General features: G+C 38.3%; 1 protein-coding gene across 5 annotated transcripts in view; it reads left to right on the top strand.

The window, feature by feature from the left end:
* SOX2 (SRY-box transcription factor 2) overlaps nt 1-20,935 on the top strand; it is a 508,319-nt gene that overhangs the window by 178,671 nt on the left and 308,713 nt on the right. Inside the window, exon 2 of one of the 5 annotated variants that reach the window (XR_011854274.1) lies at nt 2,865-3,078. The exons of the other annotated variants lie outside the window; for them this stretch is intronic. The gene's annotated coding sequence lies outside the window, so the exon portion shown is untranslated. The remainder of the gene's footprint in view (nt 1-2,864; nt 3,079-20,935) is intronic. 5 annotated transcript variants of the gene reach the window in all.

The raw sequence follows: 20,935 nt of genomic DNA, 5'->3' as shown, positions 1-20,935 counted from the left end.
ATCCATATTTCTAAAACTGTCCTTTTTAATGTTCTGGAAAAACATGACCTTAACCTTGTATGAAAAAGAAAAACTGTGAGGATGTAGATTTGAGGTGCACGTTAATTATCTCTCTTTCTATAGATTATGTGTAAGATGTATACATGATATCATAGCTCTCATCCAAGTTTAACTTTTCCAGTAATAATCAGACTTTACAACAGGAAAACTTAATGAGATTGTTAGTTATTAACTAAAATATGTTTGACTAGCTTAATTGTGAATATGCTTATGATTGTTTTTGAGCCCAGCATTTACTTTTGGAAGACCGGATAAAATTAACATCTATGACGTGATTAAAATTGACCCTATTTGATTCCTCCGTTCTTTACTATCATAAACCTACTACTATAACCTTATATATGCAAATGCGCTCTCCTCCAAAAGAAAGAAAACATCTCATGGCAGCCAAACCAGTGAATCCTCTAACAGGATGTGGGAACCATCCATTTGTAGGTGTCTGCAGTTTGGCTCATATGTAGATAGTATTCTTTGTTTTTGAAGAGATTGAATTTTTTTTTCCCAAGGAGCTTTTCCTGAAAATAAGTCTCCATATACCAGCTGTGTCTCTTCCATAAGAATAAGTAACCTCCCTGAGTAAAAGGAATGGGAGCTGAGCTGCGATGCCCTGACACACAGCCATTTTCTTGTGGCAGCCAACATGTTGGAGTCCAGGTGTTGACCAAAACCGAGCAGATACTGATAGTTTAGCCTAGGAATAGTGTATCCTAAGGATAGGTCATAAAAATGATAATCACCAAGGGACACCCTGGAGTCCTGCACTATTCATGCAGTTGCACATAATAATAGAATTATTTGCATACCAGTATCTGTACAAGTGATTGCATTAATTCCATGTACTTAATATTACATTAATAGCTGTGAGGACATTGCAGGAAACAAATGTGTAAGGAATTGCCAACATTACTGTATGTAAGAATGAATACCATGGAGACGTGTTGGAAACGTTCCAATATCCTTGATGCATTCCAAGCAGACGGATGAAAATTTTTTCACGTCTTGTCATTTTTATTTGGTTGAACATATTGAAAGTGAAAACAAGAAAACAGGAAGTGAAAATAAAAATGAAGATATACAGCACCTATTTTTCACAGTCACCTATATGCTTCCATGAAGGGATTACCACCATATTGCATTTATTGAAAGCTGGTTATAAGCAAATATGCTGTATAGGAACATTGCATCCATTTCGCCCCAGTGCAGAATACTTATGGAAATGATTGCAGAACTATTTCAAATCAAATCTGCTACACAATTTCTTAAGTGTGGTGCTTCAAAGGGAGGTTTGGTCAAATTAGAATACTTAAAGTTGATAGAATGTAATAGCAGAATTCCCCAGGGAATAGACTGGATTGCTCAGTACAGTTTATGTTCATGATTTTATATTTCATTTACACTTTTTTAGCAAAAGGGAATGGAATTGAAACAAACAGTATCTTGTAGACACTATAAATCAAGCTAAGATACATTACTAACATTAGAGGTCATGAAGGAGTCCTTATGATCTATATGCTTTGCTTCTATGGTTATGATTGGAAGTATTAGCATTTATACTGAAGCTAAATTTAATTTTTCATATTCTGCTCTGAAAAACAGACATCTTTGTATATAGTTAACACTCCGATCTTTTTAAGATATAAGTACTTGAGAAAATTTACTAGAATAGACTTCCATAGATGCCCCTAAGCCTACATTCGCACAGTGGTTTTTCAGACCATATTTTGAGTTCTACCACCTCAATATGTGATACAAAAAATTCCCCTAATCCATCTGTGGAAATAAAATCTTATTGCCCTATATGCTCTGGTATATTTTTCTATGGCCTTTGATATACTATTGTTATTATTCTATATTGAATCTTTCAGCAGTTTTGATCATGCAGTACTAAAGACATTATAATGTAGCAATAGATTTGTGTAGCCAGACCTTTGTGAATGTTGTTGGTAGCAGGAATGTGAGGATTTACATTATGATTGTATTAAGCTCTTAGGTATCTACATTGAATTGCTCCTCAGCCCGTCCCACGTGTCCTGAGTTAAAACTGTTGCAGGACTCAATGAATACTTCAACAGTCACTCCAAAAAGAGGGGATGGGCTATGGAGCAGTTTAAGTTAGAGAGCCAAGCACACAATAGCATTAGCGTAAGGAACTTACAAAAATAAGACAGGTATATTTATTCACAATCTAGTTTAATTACATGCTGCGAAGGTGAACTGCCCTCATCCGATCCAAAAATGGCCTGGCAGTGGGGGCGGATCATTGATGTATTAGGAAATACATTGTTATAATGTTATTTAGGTTTGCTGATATAAATTGACAATTCTTATTAGAAAAAACTGTGGCAGATTTTAAAAATACTTCACAGAATTAGTAAAAGAGTTAGTAAAAGTTCACCAATAGGGCATCTGACAACAGTGTATGCTAACACCCCCAGATGTTCCTGCCTCACACAACCCACAGTAACATCTAAATTTCTTTATATCTATCTATCTAATATGTTTGTGTTTGCGAGTGTGTGTATTAGATTGACTACATCTATATCTGTCTATCTATTTAAAAAAAACTGATGTGATAGAAAAGAACTGATGCAGTTTTTAACTATTTGTCTCCCATTGACTTCAATGTAAAAATTCTAAAATCCGTTATGAATAGGTTTTTTTCAAACACAAAAAAGTACAGAAGCCATTGTAATTTTCTCCGGAAATAAAAATGCATGAACAACGGATGACTTCAAATTTATATTGATGTCCATGTGATTTTTAACTGATATGTTAAACCTCCCTGCTTTTCTTTTGTTTAACAGATGTAAGGGATCAATAAAGCCATGTAGTTATCGACATATCAAACATATCATGTCTGCTGGGGCACAGGTTTTCTTCTTTCCATGCCTTCTTTCTGCAAGGAGAACAGTATCGGAATGAAGAGTAAAGAAACCCCAAAAGAGAAGGAGCAAAGCTTCTGCTGACCAGACTCAAAATTCAGTGCACATCCAAACACCTCAAAAAGGGTCTTGAAGGGTAAATAAAATATTTTTTTTTCCATGGATGCTGCTTCTTTCTGCTAAGGTGTTTGATTCATTCCCCAAAGGATGGTCAATCGTTGTGCAGAGTTTTATTGAAGAAGAAAACAAATGCAACAGCAGGCGTGACTCAGTATGATTATGAAATATGATATTATGCCTAGAAGGTGCCATACACCATGCTTGCTTTACTTATGGGTGAGTGGGGAAGTGGTAGACGCCTTTTAAGAGAGCTGTACATAAATGAATGCCTAAAAACCATGATGATGGCAGCTGTATTTTGAAGAACAGGGAAATATTTCTCCAGAATGATGTGAGAGAGATAAGTATAAAAAAAATGGATAACTTAAAGTCATTTCTGCTAAAAGTGGTTTGACAAGCTATTGATTTAAAAGGTGGTTTCAGGAGTAAGAGAAAATATAATAGATATAAAAAATAAATGACTATAAATCTCTAAGCAGAAGCATGTGACAACGTGTGATGGCCATTTTTTTAATGGACTGTATGACTGATCCGTAAAAAATGAAACTAGTCAAAAGATCACATATAGACTGTAAATCACGAGGATTTGTAAATAAATGGATGCCAGAAGTTTGAGTCCATTTTGCATGAGCAAATTTTGCAGTAATCATGTTCAGGTAGCCTTAGAGGTTTCATACTCTTAGTCAGGGGTGTATCTACAGTGGTAGGAGCCATAGCAGTTGTAATGGGGTCCGCAGTGTCCCGGGCCCCCGTCATCCATCCTGACACACTAAAGAGTGTAGGATGTGCACCAATATATACATATTATGCTGCACATTGTACAGAATAGTGTATATAACATATATGTGATGTATATATGCTGTATCTGCCTGGACTTCCCATTTCTGGTCCCGGATTGGACTTGACCCTGCATCTTTGACGCCTGCCTTGACCCTGTGGCTGGACCTGACCACGCGACTGTCTTCCTTTAAGGTACCTCGACCTCGGCTGCCACCACTGGCTAGTCGCCCATGTGGAACGACCAGGTGGTACCCTGCCGCAGCAAGTCCAACCTGCTTTGTGGCGGTCTCTGGTGAAGACCAGGTGCCACTTAGACTCCGGTCCCAAGGTGTCGACTAGTACTACCTCCAGTGGTGGTCCAGTGGATTCACACATCCCAAATCCTGACAATATGTGTGCGGATGAGTGTATAAATGTGTGATTGTAACTCAAATGTGTGTAACAATCAAATGTGTAAACAAATATGTGTATTTTTTAAGTGGGAAAGGCAGCCCCATTCAGAAACCCTGTGCTTCCCAGCTACACCGTTGCTCTTGGTCATTTTGGCGCTACACTTTCAGTTATAACCTATGCCAGTTTTTTGGTGTAGGTTATAGTACATCCCTGCCCTCGCCCCCCTTGTACCATGCCCTTCTTTATTCACTTTGTTTAAAAGTCATAGAAAGTCATAAGGTGCAGAAAGTGTGTGTGGGTCACAATTTGTAGCCTAAGATATAGATGAAGAAAAAACTGCAATTCATGGTCCTTTGTCTTTAATAAATAATATTACCTTGCAATGTAAAATGAATTAACTTTTGGATTTGGGCTATACAAAGTGGAATAAAACAATTTTGGAATCTATTATAATGTGTACATAGCCACATATTTTATCTGACTGATAAATTCATAGCTTTCGACATAAACAGGCAAAATCATATGCCTATAAATAAGCAGTGTGTGCTACTTCTGATAGAACCTCCAATCTGGGGCATGAACCTTTTTTGACTAATGTTATATATATGTGCTTTTTGAAGCTTGATTTAAAAAATTATTTCATTTAAAGCTTTGAAAACAGAATTCCATTTCTGCAATCCTGACATACAAGCTAATTTGTATAAATTACAGGAAGGGATGGTAGTCATTTGTAAAGTAATCAGACATTTATGGAGTGATTAGTAGGTATCTCTGATGTTCTACATTTGCCAGGTACTGATGTCAGCCAGGGTGGTTGGTTATAAAAATATACAGTCAATAATGTAGTGATGCAAGATGATATGCATTTTAGTGTTTAGTCTAATAAAAAATATTGTTTCTATATTAGCATAATATACATTTAGAATAACAACACATTATTATTATTATTATTATTATTATCTAATAGTGTTAATAACATTCAGTGTTGTACATTTATAATACAGAGGGGTTTAAGTTTACATAAAATATGTGCATGTGATGAGCACTAAGTACATAAGGGTACAATTATTCTTTGTGGTCAGGATGCAGTCATGACGCCATCATCATATGGTAAATGCATGTGTGATGGTGCAGCCAATCAAGTATTCTATCATTTCATCAAGATTTGGATGGGAATTCGTCATGCGCTGCCCCTCCTGTCAAGGCAGATACATCAAGAGCTTTAGACCTCTTGATCTATCCATTAGCTGTCTGTCAGAAAACTGATAATTGTCTCCCTTCGTTTTTCTAATTAACGGACAAATACATGCAAAATCAAGCTATTATTCGCTTGGAAACTCAAAAATGAATTAATGAAATGCTGCAATTTGGTCTCAACATGGCCTTACCACAGATGAATCATGGCTGCAACTTGACCACACTGTGTTATCCTATGCTTAGAAGGCATGAATGGTACAGAAAGAAAGAGTCCTTCCTGAAGTGGACAGTTCCACCTTACTGCTGCTTTCGAAAGTTTTGATGGCAGGAAAGAGTCTAAAATGATGGTGTACCAATAATGAGGCACAGGTATACTGATGTCTGCAACTTGTGGACCTATAGTGAGGTCAGCATATTCACCATTATGAATAGAAAACTACAGCCATGTATATGAGCCCATTCAAATACATGGAGCCAAAAACAGTGTTCTTGTGCATTTAGCCTTAGACAGACAGTCTGAAAATGCCCATTTTTGTGACAGTGGATCATGCTGTACAATATATCTTTTATATCTTTAGGAACAAAAATTAGGTTGGCTCGATTTGTACCTACTTTTCATAGCGATTTATTTTGTGTGGACTTTGCAAACCATTACCCATTTCCCCTTCCCTTGACATGGTTGTACTGTTTGACAGTGGCACAACTCCAACATTTTTCACAGACCAATAGCTCTTGGGATATAGAACAGCTTTGCCTCTCAATTTTGCTATCTATATATTTGCTATCTATTTTCTTTGCAAGTCACCTCAGTTGATCTTGGCTCTATAGTAGCAAGCCACCTCGGTTGGACCTGGCTCTATAGTAGCTGGCAGCGTTATAACAAGAAGAGGCAGGGCTACATAGCAGAAAATATATATATTTGTATACACTTTCATATATATATATATATATATATATATATATATATATATTTATACACTTATGCACACACATTTATGCAGAGAAATATACATTTATACACTTACGCAGATCTGTCCCGGTAGCTACTGAATACAGGAGTACAGGACAGGAATTAGTGATTCCAAGTTACATGTATACACATGTATTATGACGTCCTCTCCCTTTCCCCTGAAATTTTCTTACCAGATCTACCGATTCATGTTGTATACTGTGAAGATGAGCACTCTTATATACATATTATGCTGTAAAAGGGGCAGTATTATATGTATATAATGGTGTGTCTTTAGTGTAACAGATCTGATGCTGGAGCCGCCCTGACAATTTGTGCCCCATAGCAACTGCTATGGCTGCTACCACTATATTTATGACCCTGGTAGATGGGTCTCCTGCCTTTTCTGGTTAATTTTATGAATCACACATTTCTAAATGAAGATACAGAGTGAAAGAGGGGAGGGGAGGTTGCTCCTTACTTACAGAGGAGGAAGGAGGTGGAGGTTATGTGACAGTGCTCTCTGTGTGCACAGAAAAGCTGAATGCATGCAGTGTTGTGGATACATATGTCTCCTACACATGATATTGAGGTACAAGATCTCACCCTGTTCCCCATCTGTCCCTTCATCTGAGTCTGTGATTTTTCAGAACTTTCTTCTTCTCTTTCTTCACCTCATGCTGCATCCCCTCCCCACCTTGTATTCGTCCCTTTCTGCACAGTGCGGAGAACCTATTCTTAAAGCACAGACTTTACACATGTAACAGTTTTACTTCTGATTTCTAATACTTATTACATGTTCCATGATCCTTCATGTGATGAAAGCTGCCAGACTAGTGACCATATACATCCTGTATGTACACTATATAGTGTTTAGTGGACTTACCTGTAGGAATCTCTCTGGATTTAATGCTAATCTACTTTATGAGAGAGCACAAGGTATCATGGGAACTGTGGGCAAAGTGAATTTGACTCAGCTACAGGGCTGATACAGGAAGATGTTAGTGTCTGCCCACTTCACCACTGGTGAGAAAGATTTTTTTCAAACACTTTCAGAACAGAAAATACCATAGCTTTGGGGGAAAAAGGACGAGGAACACAATGGGCATCATTCTGTTCAAGGGGGAATTGCTTATAATCCTCTGTGGACCTAAAATTACTATATATTTAGATTGCGTAGAAGGTTCTTGAGGTCTTTGTATGTCAGCTGTGTGAGATTACAGCAGGCAGAAGGAGGGTGGAACAATGTAACTGCCTGTAAAGCCAGAGCACTGTGGGACTCTGGTAACATGCCATAAGCCCTTCAGGCTCATTAGCATTATTTTAAATGTTGATTTTAGAAGGAAATAAACTGTATATATAAGAAGATTGCAACAGCCACAGTGCCTGAATTTATGAATAAATGTCCCAGGTCATTTATCATTATGGATTTTTATAGTAGATTTCCTTTAATACAAAGTGTGTCAATTGTATAATGTATACTGGACAATGTAGCGGTATCATGTTTAGTATATTATTTTAGTCATATAGCTTTTTGCATTGTTTTGTACTTGAGTTAAGAAATAGTGCAAAACAGAACATGTAGCTTTCAGCTTAGTTTTATTATGTTGCAATCTTCACCAAAGCATAATTTTTAAGTCAAATTTTTAACAAAATGTTCCTAAAAATCACAATAGTCCTGACCCCTGGACTCCTCCATGCGCAAAATTCTAAAATCTGTTAGGAAGCGGACACATGGATAGCAATCACTTTGGATGTGGCTTGGACGGAGAATAGAAATCAATTTTTGACATTTACAAAAGTGACTTATCTGTCTCACCTGTAATCCAGTCCTGAGGAAGTGGATACAATCAAAGTCCATTAAGGCCATTAAATAAGTTTACTAAGTCACAATTTAAAAGGAAAATGTTTTAATTTTAAAAACAATATTGGGAAAAACTCACAGGGGAGATGGAGCAGACCACACCTGGATTTAGTGTGCAGGAAGCAAAATCAGATTTAAAGACAGTAATACTGTACTGAATACCATGAATCATGGACCAAAATAAAAAATAATTTAAAAAAAACTAAATAAGAATTCAGTAAGTATTAAAAGAAGCTTTAAAAATTCCACTGAAATAAATTCACCCTGCTTCATTTATACAGAAACCCAAGTCTTATTTCATTTCCTGATTTACTAGTCTTGTAACAAATGTAACAGTTTACATCAATAAATACAGCTAAAATAATAAGTTATATGATTAAAAATACACTTTTAAAGAAAACTAATAGAACTCAAAATATAATAAAATATAAATTTTTTTACTATCCATACCAAAATTAATGAGTTGCGTCCCCGATGTCAGGAGGGTTGTACAGATATGTTATCATTATACATCTCGCAGTAATTGCTGCAAAATGTCTGTGTTCGTATTAATATTTATATCATAAAATATACTTTGGGATAAATGATGCAGACAAAAAAAAAGAAAAATCCAGAAATATGTATTTGTGTGTGTACATATTTAATATCTGTGGAAAAAAAATCTGAAAAGCTGATGAGAAGCCGAAATGGTGAGCAGTATATTTATTTTTCCATGATTATACTAATAGACTAACAGTAGGACTATTGAGCTCGCAGTAGGAGGGCCTTGGATACAAATTCTCTGCTTCCCAGTGCACATCCTGAAGCACGTTGTGTGCATAGATTTTCTTAACAATGCTAAAAAATGTAATAAGGTGAGAAAAATTCATGCATGCAGTCTAAATAAAAGCCACTTATCAGCTGTAGTGGGGCTGTTATTTCTTCTCGCTGCAGCCTGTAAAGAGATAGTTATGTACACAGACATTTGAAATGTGAGGGCCTCACGTTTATATGTAATTGGTTGCTCTTTTTTTTCTCTCCCTAGCAGTCTGTAAAAATTGTGTTTCTTAGTGGCCATTAAGAGCCAGTGGTTGCACCATACTGTGATTTGGGAGCTGAAGAAAATAGGCGAAACTGACTGATATCTGATAAACAGTAACAGGAGTCAGTTTATTGCACCAATCGTTAAATAATGGTGCTGATTATAAGGCTGCTAACTGCAGATGCTGTAATTGTCTGTCATAAATCTTAGTCATTTGTGACAGGAGTACAATGAAAGAAAGCATCTGCTTGAGGGCAAATGACTTCTGATAAATATCAGCTCTGCTGAAATGTACTTGGATGTGTCTCAATATTTTGGAGAACCATTCATGTTGCTTCCACAAATGTGAAGTTATTATTGGCCTGTATTGATTTAGCCACCTTTTCTTAAAGAGACAGAGTGAAACTCAAGGTTGAAGTTGAATAGCGTCTTGCTCCTTTATCTGATCTTCTCACTCCCCCCAAAGGCATGTTCAAGGTAGGGAAAAAATGCTCCTTTTTCCCTACAGATTTCTCCACAAACACAATTTCCGAAAGTCACAAAGCAGCTGTTTTTATAGCCATATTTTTATAAAAACAAAAAACAGCATCTTTGTCTTTGCATATATATATATATATATATATATATATATATATATATATATATATACAAAAGAGCACAAAGGAGGTGGAACTCCAGGATTTAAATGTAACATTTTTTACTGTGCTTCATTTACCATAAGTCGCTGGAGTGGCTGGAGCCTTCTTCAAGGAAGTGAACGGTGCAAACAACCAAGTATATATAGCATAAAAAACAATTTGGCGATTGCCACTTTAAATCCTGGAGTGCTGCCTTTTTTGTTCTCTTTCAATTCATGGACTGTGTCAAGGTCTTGTGTAATGCTATTATTACGTCCTGCTTGTCTCTTTTTTATATATATATATATATATATTTACAGTGAAGGAAATAATTATTTGATCCCTGGCTGATTGTGTAAGTTTGTCCACTGACAAAGACATGAACAGTCTATAATTTTAAGGGTTGGTTATTTTTTAAAATTTATTATATAAATCTTAATTATGTTGTATTAAGAAAAAGTAATACACCAGCATTTGCGCACTTATAAGAAATCATATATAGTACAAACCTGCGTGCAACATGTATGGATATACCATTTCAATTTAGTCAATGCATTAACTCTTGTATAATATTGCTGTTAAGCACCCTATAAGCTTTGAATTGGGGGGGGGGGGGTGATGGTGGAGGTATGGGGAGAAGGATAAAAATTCTTGATGGTTGGGGGGAGGGAAGTAATCAAGGAACCAAGCATTGATTGTAGTTTCTGATAGGGTTCAAGGTGGAATCCGATGTTATAAATGAAGATGATTTTATAACAGTGTCATCTAAAAGAAGGGCTGCTTAATTTTAACATAGCCTGTTAGGGATAGAATATCTTAGAAAATTAGAGATAGAGTTTATTTGCATTTGGCTTAGATTCCTGCCTTCTACAGACCAGTAATGGGACCCCATGGGATCAGAAGAATCGGGTAATTTGTACCCGCTTTGCACCCGAAATAATAGGAACAGCCAGTTGCGTTTGCGCCGGCTACTCCATTCATTAGTGATATCTAGTACCTTACAGTATATGATCTTTTCCATCAGGAAGAGGACTTCATTACCACTTCCCTTGGCCATGACCTATCATTGCTAAATTCGCAGCCAGATATCTTCAACTCTGTACAGCTCATTTCCACACTGCATCATTAAAAATACCACAGCCACTTACAGTATGATGTCACCTATATAACAGTGGTTACATAAATGAATCCCTAATTATTATTAATAATTATTATTATTAATAATAATATATATGCATTTGTGTTTTGAAACCAAGTGCAAAAACACAAGGCAAAACAAATCACCAGATGCATGTATAAGTTATTTATATAATTAACAATGTGTTTTGCGTTTATTAATAATAAGGATTGACAATGTAAAACATTTGTTCCTACTAATATAATACTTATGTGTTTGATGATGCGCTTTCAATGCGTATAAAAACACAATAACAATGAATCATATGACCACACACACAATAGTTTATATACAGTCCATCCACCCCCACAGTCAATATACAGCCTTGCTACCCCCAAAGTCAGTATACAGCCCCCCACCATCCAACAGTCAATATACAGCCCCCCCCCCCACCCTCCAACAGTCAATATACAGCCCACTACCCCACAGTCTATATACAGACCCCCACCCACTATGGTCTATATACAGTCTGTCCCACCTCCCACAGTCATTATATAGCCCAGTATTCCCAACATTCAATATACAGCCCTGCTACCCCCCACAGTCAGTATACAGCCCTGCTACCTCCCACAGTCTATGTACAGCCCCACATCCCCCACAGTATATATACAGCCCCCCTGACATCCACAGTCAATATTCACCCTTGTTACCCCCCACAGTCAATATACAGCCCTGCTACCCCCCACAGTCAGTATACAGCCCTGTACCCTCCACAGTCTATGTACAGCCCCACATCCCCCACAGTATATATACAGCCCCCCTAACATCCACAGTGAATATTCAGCCTTGTTACCCCCCACAGTCAATATACAGCCCTGCTACCCCCACAGTCAGTATACAGCCCTGCTACCCCCCACAGTCTATGTACAGCCCCACACACCCCACAGTCTATATACAGCCCCCTTAAAATCCACAGTGAATATTCAACCTTGTTACCCCCCACAGTCAATATACAGCCCTGCTACCCCCACAGTCAATATACAGCCCCACCACCACCCACAGTCAATATATCAGCCCTACTACCCCTACAGTCAATGTACATCCCTGCTACCCCTCACAGTCTATATACAGCCCTGCAACACCGACAGTCTATATACAGCCCCTCCACCCTCCAACAGTCAATTTATAGCCCGCTACCCCCACAGTCAATATACAGACCTGCTACCCCCACAGTCAATATACAGCCCCACTTCCGAATAGACAATATACAGCCCTGCTACCCCTCACAGTCAATATACAGCCCACTACCCCCACAGTAAATTATACAGCCCTGATACCCCCCACAGTCAATATACAGCCCTATTACCCCAACAGTCTATATACAGCTCCGCAACACCCACAATCTATAGCCCCCCACCCTCCAACAGTCAATATAAAGCCCTGCTACACCCACAGTCTATTTACACCCCCACCCTCCAACAGTCAATATACAGCACCACTACCCCCACAATCTATATACAGCCTCACTATTCCCACAGTCAATATACAGCCCACTACACGAACAATCAATATACAGCCCCCATCCCCAACAATCAGTATACAGCCCTGCTATATCCACAGTCAATATAAGCCTCCCACAGACTGTATGCAGTCCCACTACCCCCATAGTCTACTTAGAGCCTCTCTACCTCTACAGTCAATATACAGCTCCACTACACCCACAGACTATATATAGCCCCTCTACTCCCTCAGTCAATATACAGCTCCCCACCCCACAGTCTATGTACAGCCCCCCTACCCCTACAGTCAATATACAGCCCCCCTACCATCACAGTCAATATACAGTCCTCCTTTCACGACAGTCTATATATAGGCCCCCCTTCCCCCATAGTCTCTATGTAGACCCTCAACCCCCATTATTTATATACAGGCCCACACACACTGCGTTGGACCGCCAGACTGTACAGAGCGGGGCAGACACACAGGTTTTGTCTACCCTGATCTGCATATGATGGCACCTGTGTCTTAACACAGGTACTATTGATATATGTATGGTAGGTGAGGTCTGTACTCGTGGTGGGAGATTTGGGTGGCCCTGCTGGTATGGGTGCCTGTCCACCTATTAAATATAAAGTTCCCACTACAATTGTCATGGAGTACATGCTAGTACATACATTTAACATGACCTTGGACAATCAGTAGCCAATGAATATGAATGGCTTGACCCACTTTTTTTATCTTTTATGCCCCCCCTTCTTCATGTACCTACAAATTGTAAAAACTGGTGAAATTATTTCTAGCAGTTTGCTTAATTTTGAAACAGGAAATATGTGTTTTCTTTTATGCTATAGAATTTGTTGGTGCTATATAGCATGGTTACTATTGAATGGTTACCATAAGGAAATCCAGGGTTTCTGCATCTCACTTTTACACCTGATATAAATGACCATTGAAGAAATGTTGAAATTGAAATATTATACATCGGTAGGTATCAATAAATTCCAGGACTTTGTTGGTATAAATCAGGAAATGAATATGTTATGTTCATGCTTTGAAGCATTGCTTTCATTTGTGCATTTTTTCTTGTAATACCCACAACATTAGTTCACAGTATGAAGTATAGCCACTTTCTGTTTCTTTTATTGAACAAGCTCACGAGGAAATGGCTCAGCTAAAAGCTTTGTGTTCTTCTAAATGTTTATTGGATTTAATAGAAAATAGTTGTTCTCAATTCTCTGACAGCCTAAATTGTTCTCCGGAAACACATATTCACTATGGAAATACTGAGCAGATTCCCATGGTCAACTCATATCTTCCAATTAACAACAAGAATCGATTGGGCGGAATGAGTGCCACTTGTCTCAATTAACTATCATGATTACTAATCTCTCCTATTCAATTTATTAAGTGATGCTGCAATGACTTGGAGACAAACTTAACTCTATATGTGTTCATCCATTCACCACTACACCAAATAGCACCACATGTCCTGTAAACCTTCCTTATCCATTTTTATAATTTCGAAGGGTCTTCTATTTGGAGGACCCATGACTCTCAGATATTATTAGAAAGTTGATTATATGGTTGAACAGAAATTCAGCTTTGTTAGCATGGGGCATGTTATCTCCCTGTAGCGGCCAGGCCCCTTCACTGTAGTTACAGATTTTGAGTGTTACAGAGAACTGGAGCCAAGTTCTTCTGGCTCCATGCCCTCTTTTTGCTTGATGCACAACAGCTGATTAATGTAGGGTCCAGGTGTTGGCTCACATGATCAACTATTTATGACCTAAGCATGGCCAACCCCAGAATGAGAAATTATGGTGTCAAGCAATTATGTGAAGCTTGATAAAAGAATAGGATAGCTAGGGGTCTGTGTAGCAGTGGGTACTGTTTGTGGTTGGTAATATCAGAAATTGCTTGGCAGAAACTGGTTTTGTCTTTGATACAACAAGAAAGTTAAAGGGATATTCCCATTTCAGTAAATTAATGTTAATGTTTTTACCATAAAAAGTTATACAATTTTACCATGTATTTCTATATCAATTCCTTACGGTTTTCTTGATCTCTGCTCTGCACAGCTCATTATAACATACAGCTCTGATCAGTGGCGTAACTAGACTTACCTGGGCCCCAGGGCGAAATTCCTAACAGGGCACCCCACCCCCTAACATTAAACAAAAATATGGCTGCTTTCACACGGTGCATTTTGAGACACAATCCAAAGGCTCCAACTGTGATCACATGCTAAAGTAACATCAAATGTGATGGAAAAGCAATGTTACCTCAACATGTGATCATGGCGGAAGCCTTTGGAATGTGTCTCAAAGCCAAATCAAAATGCACTGCGTGAGGGCGGCCTAAGTTAAAAATACAAACTGTTAATGGGGGTTTGTGCTAGCTATAGAAAAAAAAACATGTTCTGAAACAAAATTGATGTACAAGCGGCCTTAGGGTGCAGTCAATTCATTTTAACGCATGTGTTTCAAAGTACAATTCAAAAGATGAAGAGAGACTTTCCTAATTAAATCGCAGTCAACATTTGCATTTAGAAAACACAACCATAATAGCATGATATAGCATGTGTTTCTTACTGGAAAGGCATGTGATAGGGCCAAACCTTTTTTAGGGTGCGGCGGCATGCTGTGCTTACATTGTATTTGAGAGTGCAGTCACATGAAATGCTAGCACTGCATTTACAATCGAAGCACAAGTGCACAGGGGCGGGCTATGGCCCGATCATATATGTGTTTCCAGTGAAACACATGCAAGCGGTGTCCAATCACATGCACAAGCATATGCACTGAGGCAGAGGCTCGCCCCTTTGCACTAGCTCTTCTTAAGGGCGCGGACGCGGTCGCACCCCCTGCGACCGCGGTCGTTACTCCCCTGGCTCTGATTACTCTCTATGATACTTACGAACCTGTGTGACCATGGTCGGATCTCTGACCACTGGAAGTAGATATAGAAGCTTTCTACAGAGTGACAGCAAGCAGAGATCTAGAAAGCCGTGAGGAATTGATACAGAAAGTATATTGGTAAATCTTATAACTTTTTATAACACAAACCACAACATTAATTTGCTGAAATGGGAATACCCCTTTAACCCCTTAAGGACCAGGCCCTTTTTCGTTTTTTGGTTTTTATTTTTCACTCCCCACCTTCAAAAATCTATAACTTTTTTATTTTTCCATGTGCAGAGCTGTGTGATGGCTTATTTTCTGCGTAACAAATTGCACTTTATAGTGATGGTATTAAATATTCCATGCCATGTACTGGGAAGTGGGAAAAAAATTCTAAATGCAGTGAAAATGATGAAAAAACACATTTGTGCCATTTCTTGTGGGCTTGGTTTTTTGCAGCTTTCACTGTGCGCCCCAAATGACAGGTCTATTTCATTCATTGGGTCAATACGATCACGTGGATACAAAATTTGTATAGGTTTTACAATGTTTTCATACATTTACAAAAATTAAAACCTCCTGTACAGAAAAAAAATTCATCATTTTGCTGTGTTCTTGCGCTAATAACTTTTTCATACTTTAGTGTACGGAGCTGTGAGTGGTGTCATTTTTTGCAACTTCTGATGACGTTTTCAATGCTTCTATTTTTAGGACTGTGCCGCCTTTTGATCACTTTTTATAGAATTTTTTCTATTTTTCAAAAAGGAAAAAAAATGCCATTTGCGACTTCGGGCGCTATTTTCCGCTACGGTGTTAAACACAGTGGAAAACGGTTATGATATTTAGATAGATCGGGCATTTTCAGACACAGCGATACCTAATGTGTTTATGATTTTTACTGTTTATTTATATTTATATCAGTTCTAGGGAAAGGGGGGTGATTTGAATTTTTATGTTTTTTTAATATAATTTTTTTTTTTTTACTTTTTTTAATTTATTTTTTTTACTATTTTTCAGACTCCCTAGGGTAATTTAACCCTAGGTTGTCTGATTGATCCTACCATATACTGCCATACTACAGTATGGCAGTATATGGGATTTTGCATACCATCTATTACAATGTGCAGATCGCACATTGTAATAGATAGCCTCGATCATGATAGCCTTGGACCTTTGTGTGATCCGAGGCTGTCATGACAACGGATTGCCGCTCCCAGGTGACGCCATGGGGAGCGGCGAGCGGAGCAGAGATGGCGGTGCCCACGCGGGTGTTAGCGACGGGTATTTGCTTCAATATGAAGCAAATGCCCGGTGAGTATGAAGAGGGCTCAACCCGTGAGCCCTCTTCATAATCCCCCATGCGCAGCAAGACGTAAGGGTACGTCTTATTGCGCTATTGGGTTAAGCTGCAACACACAATGTAGACCGTACTAGAAACTGTGGGTGATATGCTTGGCTCAACTGCAAATGTTTAGAACCCTTGATGAATTCATATGTCTTATTTTGCATTTTTTACTTTAATTCTACAATGCTGTAGATAGACTTTATCTCTCTCTGTCCCCTCTCTCACATACCTCTGAGATAACTTCTCTCAGATACTTCTTCAACCTACCGTAGGACCAGGTTGAAGTTTACTGTACATGACCTTTCAGTAGACTAGGCAGGAATCAGTTATCCAGTGTGAGTAATGGAAAAACCAGTGTTCTGGCAATTATTTTCTTTCAGCACTCATCTCATTTGCTATGAATTTACAGACATGTTGGAGATCTAGTTGGAAAACTAGCACATCTTGGTGGACTTCAGGATAAATTTCAGTGTGGAAAGCAGGTTAGGAAGGAATGTGAAAGGATGATAAGAGGCAGAATACAAAAAGAAGCACTTTGTTATTTTAAAATATATTTTTTAAAAATGTCTTGTGCTAACTAGTAGAAAACACTGCAGTGGTGTAACTACAGGTATGGCAGCCATGGCAGCTGCTATGGGGCCCACAGTATCAGGGGGCTCTGGCATCGGAGGTGTTGGGTATGTATATTCAGTGTATGTGTGTATAGGGGCAAGGGGCCTAGCAAGAAGGGGCATGAGGGGGGGGGGGGGCGCAGCCGGCTGGGCTGTGCCTGGCGTGGAAAAAATGCTGCGTAGCACCCTGTCCCCATACATTATCTGTATCTGCATCTGTATACAGTGTCTTGCAAAAGTATTCGGCCCCCTTGAACTTCTCTACATTTTGCCACATTTCAGGCTTCAACATAAAGATAAAACATTTTAATTTTTTTGGTGAAATTAATTGTGAATTGTAAAACAATTGTGAACGAAGTTTATTGGATATTTTAAACGTTTGTAAAAAATAATAAACTGAAAAGTGGGGCATGCAGCAAACTCACTCCAGAAGTTCAGTCTCTGATCTCTGAATGATCCAGTGTTGTCCTAAATGATTGATGATGGTAAATATAATCCACCTGTGTGTAATAAAGTCTCAGTATAAATCCACCTGCTCTGTGATGTCAGGGTTCTGTTTAAAGCGCAGACAGCATCATGAAGACCAAGGAACACACCAGGCAGGTCCGTAATACTGTTGTGGGGAAGTCTAAAACCGGATTTGGATACAAAAAGATTTCACAAATGCTAAACATCCCAAGGAGCACTGTGCAAGCGATCATAATGAATTAGAAGGCGTATAAGACCATTGCAAATCTACCAAAACCCGGCTGTCCATCTAAACTATCATCTCAAACAAGGAGAAGATCGATCAGAGATGCAGCCAAGAGGCCCAAGTTCACTCTGGATGTACTGCAGAGATCTGCAGCTGAGGCGGGAGAGTCTGTCCATAGGAAAACAATCAGTCATACACAGCACAAATTTGGCCTTTATGGAAGAGTGGCAAGAAGAAAGCCATTTCTCAAAGATATCCATAAAAAGTTTAAAGTTTACCACAAGCTACCTGGGAGACACCAAACATGTGGAAGAAGGTGCTTTGGACAGATCAAACCAAAATCCAACTATTTGGCCATATATTGACAATATGTTTGGCAGAAAAGCAACACAGCTCATCACACCATCCCAACTACCAAACATGGGGGTGGTAGCATCATGATTTGTTTCTGCTTTTATTTAGCAGGGACAGGGAAGATGGTTAAAATTGATGGGAAGAGGGATGGAGCCAAATACAGGACCATTCTGGAAGAAAACCTGTTGGAGTCACTAAAAGCCTTCAGACTGGGACAGAGATTTATCTCCCAACAAGACAATGATCCCAAACATAAAGCAAAATCTATAATGGAAGGTTCACAAATAAACGTATCCAGGTGTAAGAAGCCAAGCCAAGTCAAAGTCCAGACCTTAATCCAATTGAGAATCTGTGGAAAGAGCTGAAAACTGCTGTTCACAAACGCTCTCCATCCAACCTCACTGAGCTTGAGCTGTTTTCCAAGGAACAATGAGCAAGAAAACCTGCACTCAGATCCTACTATCCAAAAGGAGCAACTCAATGATTAGCTCTTGCTTTTCTTGTAGAGAATCCTTGCCTTTGTCTACTGCCACCTACTTGTGGAGCTGTATTTAAGGCACAGATTGTGGTGGAGCCTGAGGAGGTAAGTAACTACTGGACACCACAAAGGTCTAGGATAAATATGCCCATTAAGCCATCACTAAGAAAGAAAACTAATGATGTACACGTTAAAGGTGCTAATTCTCCCATGTTTGCCTATAAGGGATAATTGACAGGTCCCTTCCTATCTGTTTATAATAAAAGACCTATGAATCACACAGGGCCTGGTAGGATATGCAGAATGGAGCCCCCTTTCTCTACAGACCCTTTCTCATGTTCCTAATCTCTGATAAATCTGTTTTCTGAAAAATACATCAAGAACTCAGTTGCACAAATAAAATGACACACTATCCTTATTTTATTCTGCTTGTGGTCAAAGTACCAGAGCACCTTTAACCTCTTCTTTGCCAGTAAAGATTTTTAAGAATTCATTGTATGACTTGTGTGTGTGGGTATAGGGGCACAATGTTTTTTGTCTGAGAGGCCACCAAAATGCCATGTTAGATGCCCATGGTTTAGGTGCATATAAGGGGTAAACAGCCATCATCAATGCCTCCAGGGACTGCAGCCATTAGCAGCTAGTGTCTATTGTATAGTCCTCAGTTTATAGGGAGGGCTCAACATCTTCACATTTGATTATTACACTTTTTGGTATATTAAAAGTAAATATGACCAATTATTTAAAAATTACTTTGTCAGCATTTTCCGAGTGTTATTACTTGTACTTGTATAAAACAATGAAATCTGAGATATGGATGTGTCCTAAATCATTGCTTGTCTATGTAAATAAAGCTATACCATAGGAAAATCACCAGAAGTTAAACTGTTGGGGAGGCTGGAAAGGGCTAGAACTCAGACGTTGTACCACAAGAAACCGAGCAGTTCCGTAAATGATACTGAGAAATAATTGTGTAGGGCTTTCCTGCATTAAACCATCCCATTTTTGAATTAACAGCATCTCTTAAAATGTTCTATACAAAAGAAAGACCCAGATGTACTGCTGTTAGTGTATTGCAATGTCTGCTACAATATTGCTTTTATCCATTAAAATTTTGTAAAATATAGAAAATGACTTTTTTTTAACATGGTCTTCATTTGGAGTAGCGTCCTGCCGTGCAATATACTTCAGACAAATCTGATGTCCCATTGTGTCCTGAATGTAATTCATTCATTTCATTTTATATTTTCGGCTTCTTGCCAGGGGAGAATATATTGTACTTCTTACTTGAACCACTGGCTGATAGGATATCATTTTTACATCTCACTTACCGACTGTTTAATATGTTTTGGGAACAGTTTTATCTGTATTTTTTAACGATATAATGGTCATATTGGGATCAATCTGAGAACAATGACTTCAATATTGTCTCAGATGAGAAATTCTTAAAAGTAAGGAAAACAGGCAATGACTACAATGGAGAGGGTGTTAAGGGGGTTTTCCTTCTTCATATGGCTTCAGACTGCTGACTTTATAATATAAATCTCTTAGTGATCCTTACTAAATGCCTTATTATATTTCCATCTCAGTCCTGTGCCTTTAGTTCATTGCAGCAGAATAAAAAGTTATTTACTTTCTATGTTCTGAAATAAGGTACATCCTTCTGAAATTGCCCTTCTGCTCTTTAAATCTGCTGTAGAAGCAGCAAAAATGTATTATCCAATTTCTACGCATAGCAAAGCAAAGCATGTTTTTTGTAACTTCTGAAACCCCTTTCCAACTTTTAGTTAAGTTAGCTAAAGGATCTAGATTAACAGTTTTATTTATTGATCTTGTAGAACCACTTTTTTAGTTAATTATATATTTGGTGCATAAGAGATTTCTTTTCTGGAAAGATGTTTAATTATTTTTGTTAACACAGGGAAGAAGTACAATCTCTGTCCTTTCCACAATCTCTGTGCCTCCCTATTTCCCTACCCTGCACAAAAATATACAACCTGGCAATTGTCATTAGAACAAAAAACAAGAAAAAGACAAAAACAAGAAGTGCAGT

Source organism: Engystomops pustulosus, chromosome 3 (genome assembly GCF_040894005.1).
Source record: "Engystomops pustulosus chromosome 3, aEngPut4.maternal, whole genome shotgun sequence".
Classification (NCBI taxonomy): Eukaryota; Metazoa; Chordata; class Amphibia; order Anura; family Leptodactylidae; genus Engystomops; species Engystomops pustulosus.
Note: the sequence above shows the minus strand (reverse complement) of the source record. Positions and strands in the feature narration are given on the sequence as shown.